The 27,387-nt window shown below is 41.4% G+C and overlaps 1 pseudogene across 1 annotated transcript; it reads right to left on the bottom strand.

The window, feature by feature from the left end:
• Nucleotides 1–14,840: 14,840 nt before the first annotated feature.
• LOC147637309 (uncharacterized) lies at nucleotides 14,841–17,191 on the bottom strand (annotated as a pseudogene). The gene is made up of 3 exons (XR_015266374.1): nucleotides 16,923–17,191; nucleotides 15,381–16,844; nucleotides 14,841–15,120 (listed from the first exon to the last, which is right to left on the bottom strand). The product of XR_015266374.1 is annotated as an uncharacterized LOC147637309 (transcript).
• Between the last annotated feature and the right edge of the window lie 10,196 nt (nucleotides 17,192–27,387).

The following is a 27,387-nucleotide window of genomic DNA, read 5'->3' on the forward strand; positions in this document are numbered from 1 at the left end:
AGAGAGCTCCTCCATTGGTTGGGGGTGCAGAGGTTGGTTGAAAAAGAGGTGAAAATATTAATTTTCTACTAATCCTAATTAGGCAAGTGATTAGCAAGATAATGGGCTCACAAATTGATGGATTCTAGGCTAGGCTCTGATACCATGTTAAAGTTACAGCAATGTGATGAGCTATGGTGGATCAAATGCTAGAATCAACATCATTAACAAAGTGATTAGATAATAATTAAGATGTGAGCAATTAACTAATAGCTTAATGTAGGCATGGATAATCAAAAACCAGCAAATTCTCATTAGGCCAATGCCTCAATTTATAGAGTTTACATCCAAGCATCTAATCCCACTGATTTCTCCTTGATTCACTCCACCTCTTTTGCTTGATTCTCTCCACCTCTCCCAGAATATCTCCACACCTCCTAAATCTTCTCATGCACCCCTATTCCTCTCCCAGTAGATTCCTCTCACCTTTTCACAAGTTCTCTCACATTTATAGATTCTCTTTTACAGCCTCTAGCCAAGGGCTTGTTCCAGCACACACCCTATTCACTTGTATATTTCAACAGCTTAGGCACAAGGCTTAGGCATATGCGCTTATGTATAAGCATTTATGCATATGCATAGGTGCTTAGGCAAAAGCGCTTAGGCACAAGGCTTAGGCATATGCGTTTATGTATAAGAATTTATACATATGCATAGGTGCTTAGGTATATGCCTAAGAGCTTATTCCTAAACGTTTATGCATAACTACTTAGGCATAAGAGCTTATTTATAAACGTTATTGCATATGCATACGTGCTTAGGTATATGCCTAAGTGCTTATGCCTAAGCATTTATGCATAAATACTTAGGCATAATAGCTTACACCTAAGAGCTTATACATAAGCATATATGCATGAGCACTTATGCATAAGAGCTTATGTATATGCTCTTAGGCATATGCATAAGTGCTTAGGCATATGCATAAGTGCTTAGGCATATGCCTAAGTGCCTATGTAGAAATGCTTAGGCATATGCCTAAGTGCCTATGTAGAAATGCTTAGGTTTAAGCGCTTATGCTTATGTCTAAGTGCTTATGCCTATGCCTGAGTTCTTATGCATAAATGCCCATGCCCATACAAAATGCATATGCATTTGCATGAATGTATATGCACTTATGCATATGTCTAAGTGCTTATGCCTATGCCTGAGTTCTTATGCATAAATGCCCATGCCCATACAAAATGCATATGCACTTATGCATAAGTGCTAATGTATATGCACTTATGCATATGCATTAGCACACATGGATAAGTGCTTATGCATATGCATAAGCAAAGCGCTAATGTATATGAACTTAGTCTATACATAATTAGTAGATATGCATAAGTGCTTATGCATGCTTACACATATGCATAAGCATAAGCGCATATGTGTTAGCACTTATACATATGTGTTAGCACTAATGCATATGTGCATATACATTAGCGCATATGCATATATACATATGCATTAACACTTATGCACAAGTAAATATGCATATATACCATGCACTTAAAGAATAAGGATAATTAAAAGAATAGAAGATAGAGTCTCACCATGCCTTACTAAATTTCATGCTTAAGGTTGAGAATGCCCAAAGATTACACTTGATGAAGCAAGTGACACACATTTGAATCAAGTTTTCCTAAAAATCTATATTGGTGATCTCTAGTTCTAAAGATGCAATGATACTTACAAAAATATATTTTATTTCTTTGTGTACACCCATACCTTGTGAGTGCGATCATCAACGAAGGTAACATAAAACTTGTATCCATTCATAGATGCAGTCCAAGTGTACCAATTTTAGGACATTGTTGCTTACATTTCTGTCATGTGGAAAAACACCTTTTTCTTGCTTTCCAAATTGGCACACTTCACAAAATTTCTACATATTGGCAACCTTAGACACTTGCAACTTCTATATACAATCTATCTGAATTCAACCTAACCTCTACAAACCTTGCTTAACCATTTGTCCAATAGAAACCAAGTTCTTCATAATGTTGGGGTCATGAATAACATCATCCATCTACTTCACATCGCCATCCTATCATGACAATTGTACATTTCATGTATGCACAATAAGGTGTGTGGTATCATTCCTTGTGTCTTCATAAATAGGCTTTTATAAAGTCTATAGTTCTTTAAACCATTCCCCATGGCTAGTAATGTGATTTGAAGCACTCGAATCCACATACCATACATTATCGCCACATTTAGATACATTTGTAGACATGGTGTTCATCATATGCTACATTACATATAACCTCTCTGTCAATGCATAGTTATTTTGCTACCGTCTACCACCCTCATTTCTTTGTAAACAGTCATGCCCAAAGTGACCTATTTTGCCATTCTTCTAACATTCCCTGTTATCATTTTCTACATTATCTGAAAATTTATGTGGTGACCTCATTGACTTCCCCTACCTTCTTAAAATATCCACATCCACTTTGACCTCTATGGATCATGTATCTGCTATTGCTAGCCTTGATTATTATAACCATGGCCATGACCACCTCCTTGACCAGTACCATATTTTCTATCTGTACCTTTATTCGTGTAGAAGACTTGCTTGGAGTTGTTTTTACATTAGGAAGATGACTCTTTAGTAAAAGTTCTTTTCTCAAGAACTAGTAAGGGGATCAAATCTACAAAACTAGGAATATTTTCTCATGTTTAAATCGAGGTCTTGAAGTGCTTGTGCTCTTTTCCCAAGCCACACAAGCATGCCTCAGCCTTATCATCGTCATGACCCATAACACTAATAGACACTAGGGATTCATAGATCTCTTTGATTTTCAATGTGTAATCTTTGATTGATAGGTCCAATTTCTTGACTCCATTCAAGTTATCCTTTAGTTGCATCTTCCTTGCTTTGGTGGTGTGAGTTTTATCAACTACTACTAATATGTCCCATGCCTCTGGTAAACTAGCATCTTGTATTATATGTGCCCAATCATGTTGTCATGTATGCTGTCAAACAACCAATACATCACAATGTCATTCCTTGCTCCTTGATTCCAATTCATGAATGGTTTTACCTGCCCTACAGTAGGATTCTCCTCGAGCAACTCTAGTGCATCCTCTTGATCACCTTCAATGTACTCCCAATAGCCTTTACCTATCAAGAAGTTGGTCATTCCAAACTTCTAAGCTTGAAGTTTTTCTTATCAAGCTTCTCTCTAATAATCTCATTGATTCTGTCATTTTATTAGCCATTTCTACAAACAATCAGAAATCTGGACAACCTCTGTATAGCAGACCAAAAATAGCATGAACCTCTGTAAGCTAGGCGATTGTGGGAGGCGCGCTCAGGGTGTTGACGCTACTTACTTCGCAAAACTCGCCTGACGTAAGAGAGAGTTTGTATAGTGTTTGACAGTCGTATGTGGCGATGGGATCAACTATTTATTTATTAGTTGATTGCCACCTACGTTATCACTTTAGTTATACACTATTTTGCAAGTGGCTTCCGTCACTGGTTGGTTGCTCTTACTATTCTCATTTTAGCGCCTTAAAAAGGACACCCGAACGATATGAAAATGGGTGATTGTTTTAAGTGACTGGGAACCCAAACGATGAGATGAATACAATATAATTTATTCTAAATAGTTCATAATACAAATTATTTATATTATATAATATTTATAATACATTACATATTATATAGTGTATAATATATATATTAAATAATTAACATATAGCCCATTGCCCTATATTGCATCTAGCTAGGTATGCTTCACCTCACTTGTATTTGGAGAAGCTCATGATGTTGTTATAATTGGTAAAGTTGGAATTATAGAGGGTAAACGTCTAGAAATTCTAAAGAGTGCCCCTAGTGTCCAAGAAAATCAAATTTAGAGAACAAAATTACTAGCTAACATTTGTAAAATATGAATGATTTTAAGTCCCTTACATCTAAGTGCTCATATCCATATACATACCTATTTCCCATGTGCATATACATACATATATAAAAAAAATACATATACATGTACACATACTTATACATACTCATACACAATACACATACATACATATAAATACATATACACATACACATACATATACATATACAATATACATACATGCATGCCTACACATACCCATACCCATACCTATACCCACATAGTCATACAAATACATACATGCATGCCTATACATAATTACATACTTCCATTCATGCATGCGATACATATATATACATACCTAGACACATTACATGTACATATGCATGTGCATCTACAGGTTCCCTATACATACGAGTATATGTCAATACATATATACACAGATATCCATACATATACATACATATATACCCATTCACATACATATATATACATATCTATACATAGGTATACACCCTATATATCTTATCTATACATACACATATGTTGGAATTAGGGTTGCAGGAAAGCACACAAAGCTTGGAGAAGAAGAAGCAAGAATGCACACAACACAAAGTGTATTAGATTGTGTCAATGTACAAAAGATAAGTTAGCCCTAGAATGATGGGCGTATATACAAGCCGAGGGAAAAAACCTCCTAAAGAGGGAAAAAGTGCCCCGGCGGTCCTAAGTGTGTTCACACACATCACTGCCTATGTATATGGCAACAAATCCCCCCCTGGGAGTGATGGTGTGAACGAGAGCTGGCACTCATGTATAGGGGAGTGCCATGCCCGAAGTAGATCAATCCACAAAGGGGAGCAAGCCCAAAGCTTTGCGGAAAGCTTCGAACTTCTCACGAGGAAGCGCCTTTGTGAAAAGATCGACGAGGTTGTCCTGTGTTGGCACATAGGCCAAGCTGATCTCTCCTGCTGAGAGTCTCTCCCTGACATAGTGATAATGCACCTCAATGTGCTTTGTGCGAGCATGAAAAACTAGGTTTCTCACAACTGCCAATGCGCTCTGACTGTCAGTGTAGATAGAGGTGGCAGACTCCTGTCCAACACCCAAATCAGCCACCATAAGCCGTCTAAGCCACACACACTCAACCGTAGCTGTGAAAGCTACCCTGTACTCAGCTTCACAACTAGAAGTGGCCACAGTAGGTTGCTTCTTGCTCAACCAAGATATGCATGAGCTACCGAGCATGAAACAAAAACCACTTGTGGACACTCTTGTGTCATAGCAACCAGCCCAATCTGAGTCCGAAAAGGCATGTAAATCTGGCGGCAACGATCCCCCCTTGGGATAAAACAACCCAAGATGTATGGTGCCACTCAAGTAGCGAAAGATGCATTTAACTGCCTTCCAATGCTGAGACCCTGGGCTATGCATAAACCTGCTCACCTGTGAGACTGCAAACTGAATGTCCGGCCTCGTAATGCATACATAAATGAGGCAACCAATAGCTGTCTGATAGAGTGTGACATCAAAGTGATCTCCAGCATCATGAAGACTCAACTTCAAACCTGTCTCCATTGGAGTAGCAATAGGCTTGCAGTCTTCAAGGCCAAATCTCCGCAACAATGTCTCAATATACTTTGTCTGACACAAAGCAATACCTCCATCACACTGCTTAAATTGTATCCCCAAATAATGATGCAAATGCCCCAAATCTGACATCTCAAAAGAGGCATTCAAATCAGCCTTAAAATCAGCAATATGACTCTCATTTGGTCCTGTGAGCAGCATGTCATCGACATAGAGAGCAATGATTAGATGTACATCATCCACACGTTTAACATACAAAGTGCTTTCTGTTGGACTATTCTGAAAACCATGTGCAGTCAAATATGCATGTATCTTTTCATACCAAGCTCGTGGAGCTTGCTTTAAACCATATAAATCCTTTTTCAACCTGCAGACTTTGTTTTCTTGTCCTCTTTGAATAAAACCACGAGGCTGCGATACATACACCTCCTCATGCAAATCTCCATTCAAGAGCACAGTCTTTATATCCAACTGATGTACATTCCAACCATTATGAGCTGCCAATGCACAAATGCTACGAATGGTAGTCATACGACAAGTGGGAGCAACGGTCTCATCAAAATCAATGCCCTTTTCTTGAGCATAACCCTTTGCAACAAGCCTAGCCTTATAGCGATCAACACTACCATCTGGCTTTTGTTTCAACTTAAAAACCCACTTACATCCAATGGCCTTTTTACCAATAGGCAAATCACACAAAGACCATGTACCATTCTTCATTATAGTATCATATTCATTTTGCATTGCAGCCAACCAATTTTTTGATTTTTGTGCCTCATCAAATGAAAGAGGTTCTTCCTCTTCACACATACTAGACACAGCCAAAGCATAACAATCTGATGCACAAGAGGCATGCTGAAAACTTGAACGAGTACGACTAGATATAGGTGCATCAATTTTACTATCACGCAAGGTTTGCACCAGCCATTTAGGCATACCTCTAGCTTGCTCATTTTTAGCCCTATCCTCATGAATTATATCCTGTAAATCTGCATCAGAAATAGGCTGATCTATGATGTCGTTTGAAATCTGCATAGGCTGAATATTTGCCTCATTAGGACTTACATTTGAATTTCCACCTGTAAATAGAGACAACAACGTATCAAATACATCCCATGAGCTCACACCTGTCTCTTTGGTACATGATAACAAAGGCTGCACAACATCTTCCACAAAAACAACATCTCGACTAATCAAGATACGCTTTGGCTGCGGATGATACAATCTATAACCCTTGCTCTCAGCACTGTAACCAACAAAAATGCATTTGACAGCCTTATCATCCAATTTTTTATGTTGTGGCACAGGCACTAAAGCATAGGCCAAGCAACCAAAGACACGCAAGTGACCAATAGAAGGTTTCCTGCCATGCCAAGATTCATATAGAGTAATAGACTGCAAGGCCTTAGTGGGACACCTGTTGAGTACATATGCAGCACACATGACAGCCTCAAGCCAAAACGCATGTGGCAAAGCTTGGCTCTTGACCATACATCGTGCCATATCCATAAGTGACCTGTTTTTTCTCTCAGCAACACCATTTTGTTGAGGGGTATACGGCACTGTACATTGGTGTTTTATCCCAGGACTAGCCAGAAATGCATCAAACTCTTTAGACATATACTCCCCCCCTCGATCAGAACGGAGGGTTCCCACATTACAATTGGATACATTTTCAACCATAAGCAAAAACTGTTTGAAGCACAAAAACACTTCGGACTTTGCCTTTAGTGGATATACCCATGCATGCCTTGAGTAATCATCAATGAAAGTCACAAAGTACGTGTTTACCAAATGACGGAGTTTGCATAGGCCCACATACATCACTATGTACAAGTTGCAATTTGCGAGTGGCCCGCACAGAACCATCCTTTGGAAACGCAGAACGCTGCACTTTGCCCAGAATACAGCCTTCACAAACATGTTTTAATGGTGCCTCAAGAGGGGGCAATGAAGCAACCATATCAAATTTCTGCAAACGCAGCAAACTAGCAAAGTTCAGATGACCAAAACGAGCATGCCATAGTTTTGCATCTGAAACTGCCTTTTCATCAGAAACTGCATTTGCTGAATCTTCCACACACTTGTCATAAGAATTGAGCCTATACAGCCCACGAAACAAGGTGCCAGATACAATAATCGTATCACCAGAAGTCAAATCATGAACAGTACATCTGTCATCCACAAATTTGACTACAAGTCCAGGTCTAGCAAGAGCAGAGACGACAGACAATAGATTCTTTTTTATCCATGGCACATACAAAGCATCTGAAAGTGTGAAAGCGCTGCCATTTGCAGCCGCATAATTTTACCAACGCCCTTCACTGGGTAAGAAGCATTATTGGCACATGTGACAGTATTCCCATTAGGGATAGCCTCAAGAAAAGTGAACATATCATGATGTGAGGTAATGTGCTTTGTAGCACCACTGTCAAAATACCAAACATGAGAGTCAACAAAAATTGCCAAACATGCATCATGTACAGATGGGTCATACTGGCAATACACGCTAAACGCCCATTCTGTATCCTGCACAACATTTGCAGAATCTGCATTTGTAGAAGCATCCGCTATTGTGGCTGCACTTGACTCTTTCTTCTTTGTCTCTTTAGCCTTTAGCTTAGAGCAATTCTTAATGACATGATCATTTGCCTTACAATAGTTACACTTGGTCTTTTTCTTGCCTTTATCAAGAGCCTTCTCAGACTTATTGTTGCTACCTGTGGAAGGAGAAGAAGTTGCAGACCTACTAATAGGAGAAGAAACAGTGGAAGGGGCTGCCTTACCACTTCTTCTCTGTTGGGAAGCAATAAATGCTTGATCAACTGCACGCTGCCTGGCCCTGTTTTGCCTGGACTGCGCTTCTTGCAAGAGCTTGTTGACTAAAGTATCATACTTGACAGCATCAGGTCTGTCCTCAGTAAGAAGTCTCCACGTGGAAGCAAAAGTCTGATATGTCTCAGGTAAAGCATCAAGAACAGTCTGCACAAGAGAATGATCAGGAATAATCTCACCTGTAGAAATCAACTGTTCTTTGAGATCTTTAATCTCAGCAAAAAAAACCTTCATGTCATCATCTTCCTGCATAATCTTCAATTCTAGCTCTTTACGCAGGTAAGCGATTTTTGCCTCGTTACGACCTGCATACAAACCAGCTAGAATATCCCAAGCCTGTTTTGCTGTTTTAGCTGAACGAATATGTGGGGTGATGTTACGTTTGACAGAAAGTGCAATCAAGGCATGAGCCTGCGCATCTTTACCATCCCAACGAGCTTGTTTAGCAATGGGTAAAACAGCAGCAATAGTAGAGCTGCTAGAACCTGTAACATCCTCAACAGATCCTACATCCACAGAACCTGGACGTACATCCATACCCTGCACAATGTTCCACACTCCTTTTGCAACCAAAACATGCTGCATCATGTATGCCCAAAGTGGGTAGTTGCTGTCTCCATCCAATTTGTCATCAGCAGATAACATGCGAAATACATCATTGCTGTTATCAGCCATGGCCACTGACTGAAACTGATGCAAAAGCTACCTGTAATGAAGCAAAGACTGAATAGAAAACAACTCGTGCTATGTAGCACGGTCCACAATAGAGTACGTATACCTATTTTGCAGAAAATTGCACTGTCAAAATTTCTGCAGAAAATGACGAAAACACTTGTGAAGAACTTGAAATGCAAAAACGGAGCCCGAAACGACCTCAGATGCGATTTCTAAGAACGCCAAGCCCTACCGGCTTATTTGCAGAGTATAGGGACCTGCAACAAGCGCTCGTGAAAACTCACCTTAATCGAAGAAGGTGAGTCGGAGGGTGCTGGCGGCGTAGCCCTGAGAGCCGATGCCTGCTCTGATACCAATATTGTTGGAATTAGGGTTGCAGGAAAGCACACAAAGCTTGGAGAAGAAGAAGCAAGAATGCACACAACACAAAGTGTATTAGATTGTGTCAATGTACAAAAGATAAGTTAGCCCTAGAATGATGGGCGTATATACAAGCCGGGGGAAAAAACCTCCTAAAGAGGGAAAAAGTGCCCCGGCGGTCCTAAGTGTGTTCACACACATCACTGCCTATGTATATGGCAACAACATATACAATATATGACCTATACATTCACATGCATGCATGCAAGCATATACAGACAGATACACATATACGCAAAAGCTCATGATATTGTCTGAATTGGTGAAGTGGGAAATATAGTGGTGGGAACTAGTGCTGGGAGAAAAACCGAGGTTAGAAAGTGAAATTATTGACTAAGATTTTGTAAATTACCTTTTAAAGTATATATATCTCATGCTACGTATGAAAAACGTGTTACCATCTTATTGTGGAGATGCAAGGAGATTGCTATCCACGCATACTCTATTTTTTGCACACAAACCAGAGTATTAATTTGCTAATCAGTGATTAATCAATGCTAATCACTGTATTTTGGTGCAATTGAGGGTTCAAATTAACCATTAGGTATTTGATACAGATCCCTAAAGCTTCAGATTTCAAATCAGAGTTGGTTTGATACTCCAACCATCCCGTACAAATCAGTTACCCTTAATTTAATGTAATTTCTGGTAAAATTGTGCTGATAAATTTGTGAAAATCATCATTTTGCATTTAACCCTTGGTTAATGCCTGTAAATCTCACTCAAATTCAAGATTATTCACAGCCATATTTGCATTTGGGAATGTGCATAAGAATGAATGCTATACGCATTATGTATTGGGCACATTGCATCAGTGTAAAAATGGGAACAGACACTGCCCTTGTCCAGAATAAGGCAAGTGGTAAGACCTCCCGCATAAATTTGGGTTTGCATTGCATAATGATAAAAGATAAACATAAAAAGCCCAAAGGAACTGTCAGCAAAACATTGAAACATGTTGCTCACATGGAGCAAAATGACCTAACGGACGAGCTCATGGCCCCAGCCATGAAAGAAGAAGAATATCTCTTCCCAAGAAGAGGATCCACACCGAGAAGAAGATTTGAAGGAAGACATGGACACGAGAAGAGAAGCTACCACAAGAAGAGAAGCTGCCCCGAGAAGACTGAAAGAAGAGACGGACGCGTGGAGAGATGCTGCCACGAGAAGAAGACTGAAGACAAGAGAAGATGTGAGGCTCCAAAGAGTGAGGAGCCATGTGAAAATCTTTGAGAGAGAGAGAGAGAGAGAGAGACCCCACAACCCAATGTAACCTGCCCCAATAAAGTAAAACCACCTCTGAGCCACCGATGATGTAGGCCACGTGGTAGATGTATGTGTGAGCACTTTAGTCAAGGTCGCGGGCACTTATAGTAGCCTTGGACACATAGAGAGAGAGAGTGTCAAGGACTATGGAGTTTAGGGACTTGAGGCACTGGTCGCGGACTGTCAAGTAAGAAAGAAACTTGATACAGGGTCCAGGTGTGCTGAGATAACTTGAGGGGAGGAGTAGACACTGGTCGCGGACTATCAAGTAAGGGGAGGCAAACTTGGTATAGGGTCTAGGTGTACTAGGAGTATTCACTTGAGGGGAGGTGTTGAAAATACAGGTGAATAGGGTGTGTGTGGCAACAAGCTCTTGGATAGAGGCTGTAAAAGAGAAGATGTAAATGTGAAAAAACCTGTGAAAAGGTGAGAAGAATCTACTGGGAGAGAATAAAGGGTAGCATGAGAGAATTTAGGAGTGTGGAGATATTCTGGGAGATATTCAGGGAAAAGAGAAGAGGTGGAGAGAATCAGGCAAAAGGTGGAGATATTCTGGGAGTGAATCATGGAGAAATCAATGGGATTAGATGCTTGATGTAAACTCTATAAATTGAGGCGTAGCCCTAATGAGAATTTGCTGGTTTTTGAGTATCCATGCCTACATTAATCTATTTGCTAATTATTCACTAATTATGTCTTAATCATTTGCTAATCACTTTGTTAATGATGTTGATTCTAGTGTTTGATCCACCATAGCTCATCATTATGCTCAAATTTCAACACTCAATGGGCTGCCCTTTGGTAGGGTGGAACCCCACCCATAGGGCCCCAATTTTTTCTTTTAAAAAAAACTTTTTTGATAAGTTCCAAGGGGTGGCAAGGGCCACATGGCACCCTATCGGGTCCCCCCTCCATTTTTTGTTTCATGATATTCTGTGCCCTCTTGACCCATGCGCTTTGTGTACCCCCTCTCCTTTCTACTAGAGTACATGACTCGGGCCCTCCCTCTGTAGCACACAACCCAGGTCAACCACCCCCATGCCCCCTACTAATTGGGGTGAACCCCCCTCAACTCCATGCAAGCCATGTCACCACATATATATCCATTGTCTCATTCTCCCACTCATACACCCACACACTCACTTCCCATGCATGCACCCACATTCCCATGCACTTACACTCTCTCTCTCGTTCTCTCTTCCTACACACACACTCTCTCTCACTCTTATCCCCCACTACCACACACACACACACACTCTTCTTGGTGCACACCCACACATAAATGCACACATCCACATTCTCGCCCTCTCACCAGCGCCCACGAGGATGGCAATGATGACATAGATGCCAGCGATGGCAAGGGGAGACAAATACAGCAACACACACTTGTATGCTTATGACTCCGTTGCCTGCGACACACACAAACTTTGTTTCTCTTGGTCATAGATCCACACACATGCTCATGCACACATACTTTCTCTCTCTCTATCAATCATGGAAGCAGATGGAAATTAGTACAAAGTCAGAGCATGGCAGCCAGGGATGCAAGCATGACAATGCTCATGAACACCCCCATGCTCATATAAATTCGCACTCGTGCACCGTGATAGCAGCACATGTACATTGTTGGTGTTTTTGTGTAATCAAAGTCCCAAAACATGTGGGCAAATACATGCACAAGGCATGCCCAGCTAAGATGCCCAGCTAAGACAAGCTAAGACCAACCAATCTTGAGGTTTTTTTGTACTTCAAAGAAGAACGTATATAATTAGTCATCTTTGCTTTAAGAGCAACAATAGTTAGTCTCACCAGGCTATCGGGAAGGAGTGGGAACTTCTTCAAGCTTACCAAACCCATTGGCGTATGTTGGGACTACATAATCATGGGTGTAGAAGAAAATCTTTCAACTATTAAGGTTAGAAGTGGCACTGTCAAAGAATACACCATCCCCAATGTGTGAGTGCATGGCATAAAACGTTCGTATAGGACTCCTTATGGGTTGCTTCTCAATGACATTGGAAGGGAGGTATATGGAAAGAAGGAAATTGTCAAATAATGTTAGAAATAAGAGCTCACAGACCATGTACACTAGCATACTATATTGAAATCATACACTTGCAAGGGGAAATAAGAAACATGACGATATGGGTGAAGGAAATTTTTGATGCAAAGTATACATGTTGCACTAGGGCCACCATTCCATCACACCCTATTTCCTTGAAACCTAGTATAGACACCCCTTCCAATGGTACTCTACCACATCTCAGTGTTGAACGTAATGTAGTTCAATGGCACTAGGCTATAAATACACCCAATCTCCTTTTTGAAATTGCTTTTCAACCCGAGCACTATGTTTATCCCTTGTAATGGGTACAAGTAGAGCAACAACCTCACTTCTCCTTGACAAAGATGCACTACCTCCATGGTTTAAAACCCTGAATTGGTTTGGGGAGAGAGAGAGAGAGAGAGAGAGAGAGAGAGAGAGAGAGAGAGAGAAGTTTGCACAATAAAAATTTGAGGGTGGTGGATAGAGGGAGGTAGATGTGGGTGTGAGTAGACCTGAGCACAGTAGAGAGAGGGAGGTAGATATGAGATCTAAGCATTGTAGAGAGAAGAAAGAATGCATGAGAGAGAGAGAGAGAGAGAGAGAGAGAGAGAGAATGAGCTATGGATATTTGAGGTTTGGGGTGAAGAGGATGATGTTGGAGGGAAGAAGGAAGCTTAGAGAGAGAAATTTGAGGAAAAAAATAAAGTTTTTTGATATAGTATGGTTTGGGTTGGGTTTTGAGAGGGGAAAAGGGGCCTTTAAAATTTTCTTTCTAGGATTTTTTTAACCCACAAGATTGATGGGATTGAAAATAGTGAAGCTCCCAACTTTTGAGAAGTTACCTTCTAACTTCAGGGCAGCTAGCCTAGTTGCCTCCTACTTTTGGAGGAGACCAAATGTGCACACTTCTCTCTTCCTATTGGTCCATTGCTAAACGAACGTCATTATCAAAAGACCCAAAAGATGTCGAAAGATTTCCTAAAGTTGTGATTATGCCTAAAAGATTCATAGAATTATGGAAGATCTTTGGTCTATGAAGCTAATTATGGCTAATGAAGATTCAACTAGTGTCTATTTGATGGGTCCTAGTGAAGTATATAAGCACTTCAAAAAACTTCATCACTATAATTGAGAATATCCACTTTTTATAGATTTTATTTCCATGCTTAGCTACAAGAGTAGAAAATGGGTCTTGACACTTCTTCTTTCCCAAGGGAGAACAATTAAGAGCATGCCTTCCATTCCAATTCAAGGCCAAGGTGGTAGTTTCTCTTTGCAAAATTAGGGACATTAACAATCTTATGATTCAAAGTAAAAATAGGAACAATTGGGTGTGGCAGATACCACTCTAAGACAATGGGAGCCAAGGAGGCCATGGTAGATGTTCTTAAGTGTAAATGGATGGTGGACCATGGTGGGCCAAACTATCTTAAGTGTTTTGCACCCCTAGACCCACGACCTTTCCCGTTAAGAACCCCCCTTTGATCCATTAGGTCTTCTTGCGCTTGCACTTTCCTATGTTATTTTCCTCCCAAAGGTTAACCAACCCCTCTCCAAACCTAGCTACATGTAAGCAATAGCCTTTGATGAGGATCCATAATCTGCAGAACTACTTTGTTTCTCAGTATGTTGCCTTTCCAAAGAGGCTGCAGAACTCTTTGAGCAGCTGGTGCTGCATCATCAGCGTGTTTGTAAAGCTCTTGCATTGCATTTCTTGTAAATCTTTGCTTGTGTTTATGTGGAACGGCTGTTCATCTCCTCTACGATTTTGTCTTGGTAGTAGGTTATCTGCTGAATGTGCTTCTCTGGACAGCAGGTCACCATCTTTTCCTCCATTAACGCCCAACCCATTTACTTCTTCACGACCAACGAATCCCCCAAAACCATCGTTTTGAATTATAGCTAATTTACATGAGATGTCCCATAGTGTGCCAAAGGAAGTTAGGCAAACATCATACATCGCCCATTACATATTCAAACCATTACATGTGTGGACCACTTGCAAAACCTACATATGTGTGCATACCCACAAATATGCATGTGCCCACACATACGTGTGTACATACAAAAAGATAAAGGGGCTAAACAACAATAGAGCATTTATTATCAAGAAAACAAAATTGACAACCTGGGAGGACTTACTCGACAACCATCCATCCTGAATTACACGAGCAAAAGGAGAATAAGGTTGTGAGATCAACAAACTATGTCAAAGGCGGAGAGTTCAAAAGAGCGAGGCTTCACAGCCCACTGTGGATCAACAAACTGTCAAAGGCGGACAGTTCAAAAGAGCGAGGCTTAACCACCAACTATGTACTGAGATGCTCCAGTAAAGAGAGCGGGCATCGCAAACAGCTGCCTTCCACCCACTTCCTTCAGGATGCATTTACACGGACAATCGGAAGAAAAACATTCCTAAAAACAACAGGAAAAAAAAAACAATGTAGAAAGCCCTCTCTCTCTCTCTCTCTCTCTCTCTCTCTCTCACACACACACACACACACACACACAGCCACACAAACAGCATGCTTATCAAGAAATAAAGAAGAATAGATGCAGTATCAACAAATCAAGATACAAATACTCTATCAAGTACTATCAGGCAATAAAAGCGTACATGCAAACAAACAAATGCATAACACATGTACAGCAAATACACATAGGTAGATGCATACATTTCAGATCCAACCTGTTGAACATGTCATATGTGCCAATCACCAACTGCACACCTCTTGCTCTGACCCATACCAGACATAAGTCTCTTCCTTAAGCATTTTCTCCGTCAGCTGCCACCGTTGCTTGTAGTCTTCGTCCTTCAAATCGAACACACAATCACCAAGAATGAGTCTCATCAAGCCATCGAACAGTCTGCATACCCCTTCAACTTGCCCATTACCATATTCAACTCTGGGCAGAGAAAACCATTGGGAGCTCAAGTAGTAGGTGCCAACAAGCATAGGACCATCAGCATAACTTGCATGTGGATTGTCACGATAATTCTTTTTATAAAATGCAATGCCCTTCTTGAATTTTAGCTGTAGTTCTTCCACGTCGGTTTTGTTCATGCCTGTGATTTCCTGATGCCTTTCATAGAAATCAGATCAATCCTCCCATCTCTAATCTGCACATACCCTTCTGGAACAAGTATCCCGTAAGTCCACGTGGATGATGTCATAACCAGGACATACACAGGTCTACCATGCCCCCTTGATAAGTTCACCATAGCATGCTTAACTGCATAGAACCCACCTTGAAACCGACCATTCCACTTAAGTTTGTCTTCAACAAACTTGCGTTCCAACACACATACAACTCTGTCTGGATTGAAGAAGATATTAGACTTGGAGGCAGCCTTCTCCTGCGATCTATTCTCTTCAAAGCAACTGTCGCGACATCAGCATCCTGTTGCAAGTCACCCAACAGCTCAGCAGCTTCCTCTGGTACGAGGGACAGTCCCTGATTATCACCATCCAACCGATTGGACCCGAATGGTTCCTATACATCCTCCGTGTCTGGATTGATGTAGCATCCTAAATTCTCCTCATCATCCACCTTTCTTTTCTTGCTCCCTGCCATCAGTTCCTCAAAAGACCACTTCCGCGTCAAACCAACACAGCGTTGATTGTGAATTTCCGCATCTTTGCTGGAGAGTTTTGTGAACTTCCACACACCATCCAAAAATGCAAAATGCAGAGGAAATGCTTGCCGCTCAGATTCTGTGTTGCAATATGCATGTTCTGCCTCGAGGAATCTATTAAACCATTTCCACCTAGCCTGAGCTGTTTCCTTTTCATCCAGTACATTCCCTTCAAACTTGTCTGGAACTGGAAAGCGGCTTCCCACAGGAACATCAACCACCTCGACTAATGGAAAGTTGGCAGCAAACAAATCTTTGTGGAAGAACTGTGGAGCAATCTTTGCTGGATCCGTGACTCTCCACTTCTTCCTCTTGATGCTTCCAGAGGCAGAAGCTATCCCCGAAACAGTAGTAGCAGGTACAGTCTCGTCTTTTCCTTCCTTTGGGACAGCATCTCCATTGTCAGCCTCTCCGCCGTTTGTCTTCAGATGCAGTACTCGGTCTTGAAGATCCCGCACATTCCCATACTTTGGCAGACCAAACCTTGTGAGTAATTCCTGAACTGCAAAAACCAGAAGCATCGAATAACCTGCAAGGACAACACATCCAGTGAAGGAAAAAGCAGCAGGAAAATACGTACGCTGCTTTTTTTTCAGACGTTTGATGCCTTCCACTGTGAGATTTCCCAGATCAGGAGGAGCACGATCCTCTTGCTTCGTTCGGTGTGCAAAGCAAAGCGTCGCCATGCTCTGTCAAACCCTAATCTCTCTGTCAAACCCTAGCTAGGATAGCCGAGGTTTACGAACCTGAAACTTGAATCCTACGTTGCGCACAGCACTGAGAAAGCTCGGATCGCGCTACACGCAGAGCGAGCGAGCGAGCGAGCGAGAATATATATATATGTGAGAGAGAGAGGAAAGGGACAGAGAGAGATGTATGCATTTATGTGCATGTGTACGCATGCATGCATGCATTTATGTATGTAGTATGTACATATGCCTGCATGCATACATTTATGTATGTATGTATGTACATATGCATGCATACGTACATCTCTCTCTCACACACATATGTGTGTGTGTTTTCGAGAGAGAGATAGATGTACGCATATATGTGTGCGTGTGTGTGTGCATGCATGCATACACACACACACACACATATATATCCGTACATCTCTCTCTCTCTCTCTCTCACATACACACACGTATATATATGTGTGTGTGTGTTTGAGAGAGAGAGATAGATGTATGCATATATGTGTGCGTGTGTGTATATGCATAGGTACATACATACATACATAAATGCATGCATGCATGCGTACACACACACACATGCATTCATGTATATATATATCTCTCTCTATCTCTATCTATGTCTCTCTCTCTCATACACGCATATATCTCTCTTTCTCTCTCTCTCTTTCTCATACACACACACATATGTGTGTATGTGTGTGTGTGTGTGAGAGAGAGAGAGATGTACGCATATCTATGCACATACATACATACATAAATGCATGCATGCATGCATGCATACATACACACACACACACACACACACACACACACACATATATATATATTCATACATATATTTACACACACACACACACACACACACACACACATATATATATTCATACATATATTTGCACACATATATAGATTTGCATACCTGTATACCTACTCACATATATATATTTGCATATATGTATACATACTCATATATATATATATATATATATATATGCACACACATATATATTTGCACATACATACATATTTCCATACATGTGTATTTATTTGTACACACACACACACACACACACACACACACACATATATATATATTTGCATACATTGATAGATGCATACTTACATACATGCATGCATATGTACATACATACATAGGTGCATGCATATATGTGTGTGTGTGTGTGTATGTGTGTGTGTGTGTGTGACAGAGAGAGAGATATGTCCGAAGATATATATATATATTCTCTCTCTCTCTCTCTCTCTCGTGCGCATGCACGCTGGCGCACCCTCCTGAGAGCAGCAGTAGGTCGTGATGTATATATTCTCTCTCTCTCTCTCTCTCTCTCTCTCTCTCTCTCTCTCTCTCTCTCTCTCTCTCTCTCTCGCATGCACACTGGCGCACCCTCCCGAGCAGCAGTAGGTCATGATGTTCATTCAAAGCTCTAGCGTTGGTGCACCCTTCGGAGTAGGTGATGACATTGCAAGTGCTCTATGTCATGAGCATAACAGGTCATGTGTTGAAAGCTGTGGTGCTGGCACACCATCCTGAGGAGCTGCTCATGATGTTGAACGTACTCTCTCTCTCTCTCTCGCATGAGGCCAAGCAGCAATAGCTGACGATCTTGCACCCTCTCGAGCAGCAGTAGCTCATCATGCTCACAACAACCTGGTGGCCGTGCACCACCCTAGCGAGCAACAGCAGTTGATGGTCTTGCACCCTCTGGAGCAGCACCAACTCATGATGTTGCAGCCTCGTCAGTAGTTGCACCCCCGTCAGGCAGGAGCTCATGGTGTTGTACCCTCGTCAACAATAGCTCATGATGTTGCACCCATGTTAGCAAACAACAACTCATGGTGTTGTGCCCTCATCAGTACTCATCATGGTGTTGCACCCCCATTAGCAACAGCTCACGGTGTTGTGCCCTCGTCATCGTCAGCAGTGGCTCACACTATTGCGGCCACATCAGTAGCACCTCATGGTATTGCACCCCTGTCAGCACGAGATCATGATGTACCCCCATCAGCAGCAGCAGCTCATGATGTTGCGCCCCCGTTACAATAGCTGATGATGTTGCACCCTCTTGAGCAGCCGGAACTCACCATGTTCATGAAATGGTGGTCCTGCACCTTGTCGAGTAGCAGTACCTCATGATGTTTTGCACCCTCTGGAGCAGCAGTACCTCATGATGTTTCACCCTCTCAAGCAGCTCATCATGTTGTGCCCCCTTTGACAGCAGGTCATCATGTCACACACATAGGAAAACTCACACACACACACATCTCTCTCTCTCACACACACACCTCTCTCTCTTTCTCTCTCTCTCTCTCTCTCTCTCTCTCTCTTACCTTATATTGTTGCTGCCAGAAGCCAGTTGTGGTGGTCACCATAGAGGCGCAGTCAAGTCTCAGTAGTAGCTCATGATGGTGGTGGTTGTCGTAGAGGCATAGCCAAATTAGCAGAGGCGCAACCAGGTCAGCAAACAGCTCATGATGGTGGTGGTCACAGAGGCACAACCAAGTCAGCACAGCAACTCATGATGGTGGTGGTCACAGAGGCGCAACCAAGTCAGCACAGCAACTCATGATGGTGGTGGTCATAGAGGTGTAGCCAGGTTAGCCACCAGCAGTTTGGAGGCAATAGCTCTGGCCGCACGAGAGCACGATCAAGCTCAGGCAAAAAGCTCTGGCCACAATGTCAAGCTCCGATAGTAGCAGCATCAATTGTGTCCACCAGTAGCGTTTGCACAGTAGCAGCTCCTGTAGCTCTATCTAGCAGCTCTCACAACAGCAGCAGCATCTGTAGTAGTAGCTCTCGCAGCTCTGTCCTCCTACAGCTCTGTAGTAGTAGCTCTCGCAGCTCTGTCCTCCCGCAGCTCTATCCACCATAGCTCCCACAACAGCAACAGCAAGTCCAGCGGCGTCAGGCAGCATCAGGGCAATAGTAGTTCAAGAGCAACGTCAGATGATAGCAACAGTAGTAGCTCCAACAAGCAGGAGATTTAGCACAGAAGGAGAAATGGAGGGAGGTGGGATAGGGGAATTTTTTTTCTCTCATGCAAACCGAGTAGTTTAAAAACCTACTCAATAATGTTGACATGTACTAGTTTAATCCATCATTTTGTACAGGTCCGATGGATTAAACTACTAGAAATATAATCAAAAAGTCTTATTGTTGGGCATGCTTTAATTAGCCTAGGGTTGAAATTTCATCTCAATTGGACTAGTTTTGGACATCCAAATTGCTAGGAAACGGCTAACAATCTAGCTAAACTGCACAGTTTTGAGTGTTTTTGCTGAGCAATTAGAGTGCCTGTGTGTATAGAAGCTAGTATTAGACTAGAGTAGTGTAGTAGCACTCCATAGCTAGTATACAAGTGTATAGAACTTAATGGATTTTGATGAGATTTTTTCACCACTTGTGAAAATGACCACCCTTAGATGTGTTCTTGCATTGGTTGCCAAAGAGGACATGGAGCTTGTCCAAATGGATGTAAAAACAACGTTTTTACATGGAGATCTTCATGAAGACATTTATATGTAGCAACTTGAAGGTTTTGTTGACAGGCAAAGAGCATTTGGTGTGTAAGCTCAAGAAGAGCCTTTATGGTCTTAAGCAGGCACCAAGGGAATGGTACCATAAATTCCATTCATTCATGCTATCTCAAGGCTTCAAGAAAAGTGACTTTGATCATTGCACATGGTTGAGCCATAGCAATCCACTTACTCTTGCCAATTGCAAGATCCACAATCTTTGTAAGAAAAGAAAAGCATTAGCTGATTATCACACATGAATCAAACACATAAAGGATGCTAACAGTGGATAGCCACTCGCTCCTCTCACACATGCATAGCAATTATAATGTGAAGAGAAACTTGCATAAGACACCACAATGAGGGTTGCATTTATGAGGCTTCCCCCCCTCAAAAGGCTTTGTATTAATCAAGTTTCTCATAAGCTTACATCAAAAAGATGACTTAAACTTGAATTAACACTTCATTGGGACTATGGAGGCTAAGAACTCTATAACCCCCTTGTTGTGCTATTTCCCTTGGGAACCTACTGTTGGGGTGGTAAAGCCCATTCTCATATCCCTAAGTAAGTGGGCGGCTAGACACCATTCTTTGTAGTCTAACTAATTGTTGGGGTGGTAAAGCCCATTATGCTAAGTAAGTGGGCAACTAGACACCATTCTTTGTAGTCTAACTAATAAGGACTCTCTCAAACCCTAGTCACTCATTGTGACAAGGAGTCCACATCTTGTGCATTACCACTAGTCTAACTAATAAGGACTCTCTCAAACCCTAGTCACTCATTGTGACAAGGAGTCCACATCTTGTGCATTACCACTAGTACACAGGGTCACGTTTTCAGAACAAGACACCCTTCAACGAGCACATTGAGGTCGACATACACTTCGGGCATAGGGAGGGAAAGTCCTTAGTCTCCTCCAAAATTGCATCTGAGGTCATTTCAAGCCCCATTTTGACACTGTAGGTGTTGCACAGGCATTTTCGCCATTTTCTATAGTAGCAGGTCGATTTTCTGCACAATCTGTAGATTTGGTCTTTTTGCATGAAAGACAGGTGTTGCAGTGGCAAGAACCAAATATATTGGTTTATATCTATAGGTTGCAGGTCACAGAAACATAAGTTGCAGGTTTTACAAGTCATCATTGCAGGTTGCAGATTTTTGAAGTTGCTATTTCGTTGGCTAGAGTAAGATTTGTGGCTCAAATTTGAGTCATTGGCACATTAAATCTTGGAAGACACAGTGTTTATGCATTTATGCATTGTTACAGTTCCTGCTAGTGCACTTGTTATACATATTTGGGCATTGCTAGACGTATGCTTACCTGGCTTGTGGTTTGCCCTATGTATGAAACTGTGGAATGTATCTTTGTTACAAGGATGGAATGCAGCCTTTTGTGAGGGTTGAGGTGAGGTTTTATTGAGATAGGAGCTATTTACTTCAATGTCAAAGACAAGACAAGACCACTAGTTATGATTTATGGCAGAAATTATGTGACCTATATATGAGAAGTAGAGTGTAGCTTCTCAGGTTTATTGGCTGAAACAATTGGTTGATTTGAAGATGAAGGAAGGGACGTCCATGTCCAATCATCTTAATGAGTTCAACACTATTTTTAGTTAGCTGTCAACACAGGGCATTACATTTAATGATTCTATGAAAGCCATGTTATTGTTGGTCACATTACTAGAAAGCTGGACACTTTTCATATAGCTCTTAGTAATTCTGCCCTTGCTGATGGTCTTACTAGTGCAAATGTTGAAGGCAGTTTGCTAATAGAGGAAGTAAATAGAAAGAACATGGAGCAAGCCAAGGGTTCCAGTGCCCTCATGGTGAGGGGGAGATCCCATGCAAAGGCGAAGTCTACAGAGAGAAACTAGTCTCGTAGCAAATCAAGTGGTCGTAGTAGCAAGAAGGACATTGGGTATTAATACTACAAAAAGAAAGGCCACATGAAGAAAGACTATTACAAGTGGAAACGTGATAAGGGAAAGAATAAAGATGAGAAGAGTTCAGAAAATTCCAAAGCCATAGAGAAGATTGAAGAGATCATTGCTATATGCATTGAGGATGAAGATTGTGATGAGAATGAAGATTTTGATGTGCTGTTAATGTCAAATGTGAATACTGCATAGCTGGTTGCATCAGATGGTGAGGATGAGAAAGATTAGGTCATTGATTCAAGTGCATCCTTCCATGTGACTCCTCATCGAGAGTGGTTTGCTTCATATGATGCATCTCGCAAGGGCCTTTTTCGACTTGGAAATGATCATGCTTGTGAGATCTTGGGCATTAGTGATGTGCAGTTGAAGTTTCAAAATGGCTCTTCATTTCTTCTCAAGAATGTGAGGCATGTACCCAAAATTACTAAGAGTTTGGTGAGTGCAGAATAGTTGGATGATGTAGGCTATACTAGTGTGTTTGGTGATAGTTCTTGGAAAATCACCAAGGGTTCTCTTGTTGTAGTTTGTGGGCCAAAGTGTGGCACTCCATATATGTTACATGTGTCCAATGTCGAGCATAATGTATTTTGTACAACCGAGTAGCCAAGTGTTTCTTTGTGGAATCATCGGTTAGGTCATATGTCTCAGAAAGGAATGGAACTACTCTCTCATTTTGGTTATGTACCTAGTTTCAATTTTTTTGTTTTTTCACTTTGTGAACATTGTCTTTATGGTAAACAAACACAGTTACCACATAAAAGGGTAAGAACTCAAAAAAATGAGCCATTAGCACTTATTCATAGTGATGTGTGTGGGCCTATGCTTACATTGTCATTGGGTGGATCTTCATATTTTGTTACTTTTATGATTATTCACATAAGGTGTGGGTATATCCTCTCAGGTGAAAAGATGATGTCTTTTCAGTGTTTCAAAAGTTTGTAACACTAGTGGAGAACCATTGTGGCAAAAAGATCAAGTGTTTGAGCATAGACAATGGTGGGAAGTATATCTCTAAAGTTTTTCAAGATTTCTGTGATTCTAAAGGCATACAGAGAGAGTTGACTGTTCCATATAACCCTCCACAAAATAATGTTGCTAAGAGAATGAACCATACAATTCAAGAGAAAGTACAAAGTATGTTGTCAAATGCTGGGTTGCCTAATGGATTCTGGGTAGCAAAAATTGCTACAATTGTCAATCTTATCAACAAATCTCCTAATAGGGCTATAGATCAGAAGGTTCCAAAAGAGCTTTGGTCAGGAAAACTACCTTCTTACAAGCATCTTAGGGTCTTTGGGGTTGTGAGGCATTTTGCCATGTACCTAAGGAGTTTAGGGACAAGTTGGCACCAAAGCCTTAGAAATGCATATATGTTGGATATGGTGATTCTGGTGAGATGGGATATCGTCTATGGGATACTGAGGCTAGAAAAATTATCCGCAACAATGATGTGTATTTCAATGAAGACAAGATGCATAAGAAGCCTATACCTATAATGGAGGTCACGAGAGTTGTGTTCCAAGAAGATAGACAAATAGTAAGACAACTAGAACCTATTGTTGATGCAGCTCCTAAAGTGCAAGGTGATGGAGTGGAACAACAAGCAATTGAGGCTCAACGTGTGTTAAGGAGGTCTACATGTGCTTCACATCCTCCTGATCATTATGTTCCATCTCTTGATTATGTCATGTTGACGAATTGTGGAGAGCCCTCCTGCTATGAAGAGGCCATGCAAATGGATGACAGGAAGAAGTGGGAGAGAGCTATGAAATCGAAAATGGACTCGCTACTTAAGAATGAGACCCAGGATTTGGTGAAGTTGCCTAAGGATAAGCACAAGAATTACCATGTAAATGGGTCTACAAGATGAAGGTTACGCCTAATGATAGCAAAACAAAGTACAAGGCAAGACTCGTTGGGTGCTAAATGCTTTTAAGCAATAGCAGGGTATTGACTTTGATGAGATCTTTTCTCCTATTGTCAAGATGACTACCCTACGATGTGTTCTTGGGTTGGTTGCCAGGAGAGGACATGGAACTTGTCCAAATGGATGTTAAAATAGTGTTCTTGCATGGTGACCTTCATGAAGATATCTATGTGCAGCAAACAAAAGAATTTATTAAGAAGAGCAAGGAAAAGTTGGTGTGCAAGTTAAAGAAGAGCCTTTATGGCTTGAAACAGGCACCAAGAGAGTGGTATAGGTTTTTAAACTACTAGTCACACGAGAAACTCTAAAAGTTCATCTGCATTTTGGTCAGTTGAGGTTTAATCCATCGGATATTAGGTCCACCACATCCTCAATAATGTTGGATATGTACAGAATTACATTTACAAGAGGCTTTTTTAAAAACCAAAGTTTATGAAGAAAAAGGGATCATTATGCTCCTAAAAATATGCCTAGGGTATTCTAGAGACTTTGGGTATAGACTACAAGGTAGATTCATGTATTAGAATCCTTCTTGCTATGTAGGGTGGTGGCCTTTCTAGCAAGGTTTGCAAGGTTTTGTGTGTCCTTAATGAGTGCTTGGTTCTTCACCAAGTTGACCTTTTCTTGGATGGAGTCTTGATATTCTTTTAGCTTTGGTAGGATAGCATTGTCCACCTTAATACATTTCTTATATGCTCTAAGGATGCTATCTAAGGTCTCATTCACCTTATCCACAAGTACCAAGCTACTGGAGTTTGTCTCCTTCTTCTCACTTGATTGCACTTCAACTTGGTCTAGAATCATAGCTCCATGTTTCACTTCTTCACCTAAATTTCCTCTCATAGGTGCATCCTCAACCCATTCCACATTCCAATTAGAATCAAAATAACTAGGGCTGGGCATTTTGTCCTATTTTTGTTGTTTCCTATGTCTTATCTTTTTTTTAATTGGTGATGGTTTTTCACTTTTTGCCTCAACCTTTTCCTTTTCCCTTCTTGCTTAGGCTCGTGTGATGACTCTCAAGGATGCCATTTCATTCTAAGTTTCCATTTCAAAAGATGTGGGGGAGATGGTACAACACATATCAAACCCAGGGGTAGGTGCAAGTTCAATACACTTGTTTGGGAAATCTTTGGCAAGATGCTCAATACCACATCCCTAAGCACAATATCTAAGTACATGAGGCCAAACCTATGAGCCACTTGTGCCAAGCTACTCCCCTTTGCCTTCATCAAAGCTTAGCCTATTATGCCACCACATTCAAAACATGGTCTAGTGGTGAAGCCAGCCTTGTGCTTGTAGTTCTCCTTAGATATCCTCCAAGGGATCTAAAAGCACATTAGGCAATAAAATACATGGCTTGAGCTTGTATTTGCACCACTTGGCATTACCTACATCAAAATCACTCAATTCATTGATTGCATGTTGTAATTATTAAGATATAGGCCTTAGAGCCTTAGTGAACAAGGGTGTAGAAGGTGTGTGGGTGTGAATGGTCCTAAGGGAGCCACCTAACCCTAGGCCACTAGCAAGTCTATTTAAAGGCACATACCAAAGGCATTTGTATGAAGCATGAAGCTTAGTTGTATTTTGAGCAACTTAACAAGCAAGATATTTTCTTGTATATTGTGAGTCTCTCTCCTCCACATAATGATCTAGCATGAGCACCATGAAATTCTATCATGGTATCTAGAGCTTTGGTTGATTAGGCCTTTTTGTGGTGTAGAATAGGTCAAATTTTTCACTTTTTCTTGTGTGGAGCTGAACCTCCTGCCAATGGAGGAGCTCTAGCAGCTCGTGGAGGCAAAATCTTGGGGAGCTCTCAACTAAGAAAGTGAAGAGGACATGTGGGCAGACATTTTCTTATAGCTCACTAGCGGAATCGCCCTCTCTCCAAGACATTGTCGCCTATGCAGGCCGGCACAGTACCTGGCTGCCGTCAATGTCGTACATGAATTCGACGTCTGCAGTAGCGCATAATAGGCTGCGTGGGCTTAGGGCTTTTGAAGCCCATAGCCTCAAGCATCTACAATTCTAATCTCAGCCCCAATGGCTGCTCCATGCGTGTGCTACAGTCAAAAGACCAGGCTGCTCTTTTGGTAGCCATTGAAGCTCACCATTAAAGCTTCAAAATCTAAGGTTTTCTTTCACTAATCTCCTCTTATTAGCTTCAAATCTCTTAAGTGCTTCTTGAAAGTGTTTTTCTCTAGATTCTCTGATGTTGTGGGCATACACCATGAGGTATTCATCACTCAGCCTCATTCTCATCAAGCTTCATCAACAACTTCAAGTGCACAAAGCTTCTCAAAGTGTGCTTATGTGAGATCCCTGTCTCCACCGCACAACGGATTCGGGGTACTAGCAGCGGAAGTAACACATCGTGCGCGGGGTAGGGGTCCCACACTCGGGGCCTCGCCCCCACAGATATCCGGACAAGAGACTAATCCGTCGGTTTATCCAAAACCGAAACCGAAAAAACTTCCTTTACCCGGAAAGCATGGGCAATTCCACCAGGATAACTCTTTACTCTAACGTAGTCAAGATCATTACAAACTGATCCGACTACACCTCTAACGGTACTTGGTCAGATCAAGGAAGAAACTTGCACTTGGATCATTGGGATCAACGCTTTTTTCCCCATCAAGAGGCATAGCCGTTGATTCCTATCCATAGAACAATTACTATCCGGGATTTACTTCATCTATCGTAATAATAGAAATTAAATCTCGATTTACGGATCCATCAGTCCAGCCTAACCCCATCCAGTCCCATGGGTTAGCCAACCTCCCAACCACTGTAGTGATGGGATCCAATTAGGAATTTGGTTAGGTTTTGTCCCGGGTACCAGGGAAAAGAGTTCCTAGGCCCCCTAGCCGGAAGTTCATGCAAACATAAAACTAGTCACACCACTTACACACCCAATATGAAATTGCCTTTTTCTCAGCATCAAC

This window comes from Cibotium barometz, chromosome 7 (genome assembly GCF_041138505.1).
Source record: "Cibotium barometz isolate CiBa-2024 chromosome 7, ASM4113850v1, whole genome shotgun sequence".
Lineage (NCBI taxonomy): Eukaryota > Viridiplantae > Streptophyta > Polypodiopsida > Cyatheales > Cibotiaceae > Cibotium > Cibotium barometz.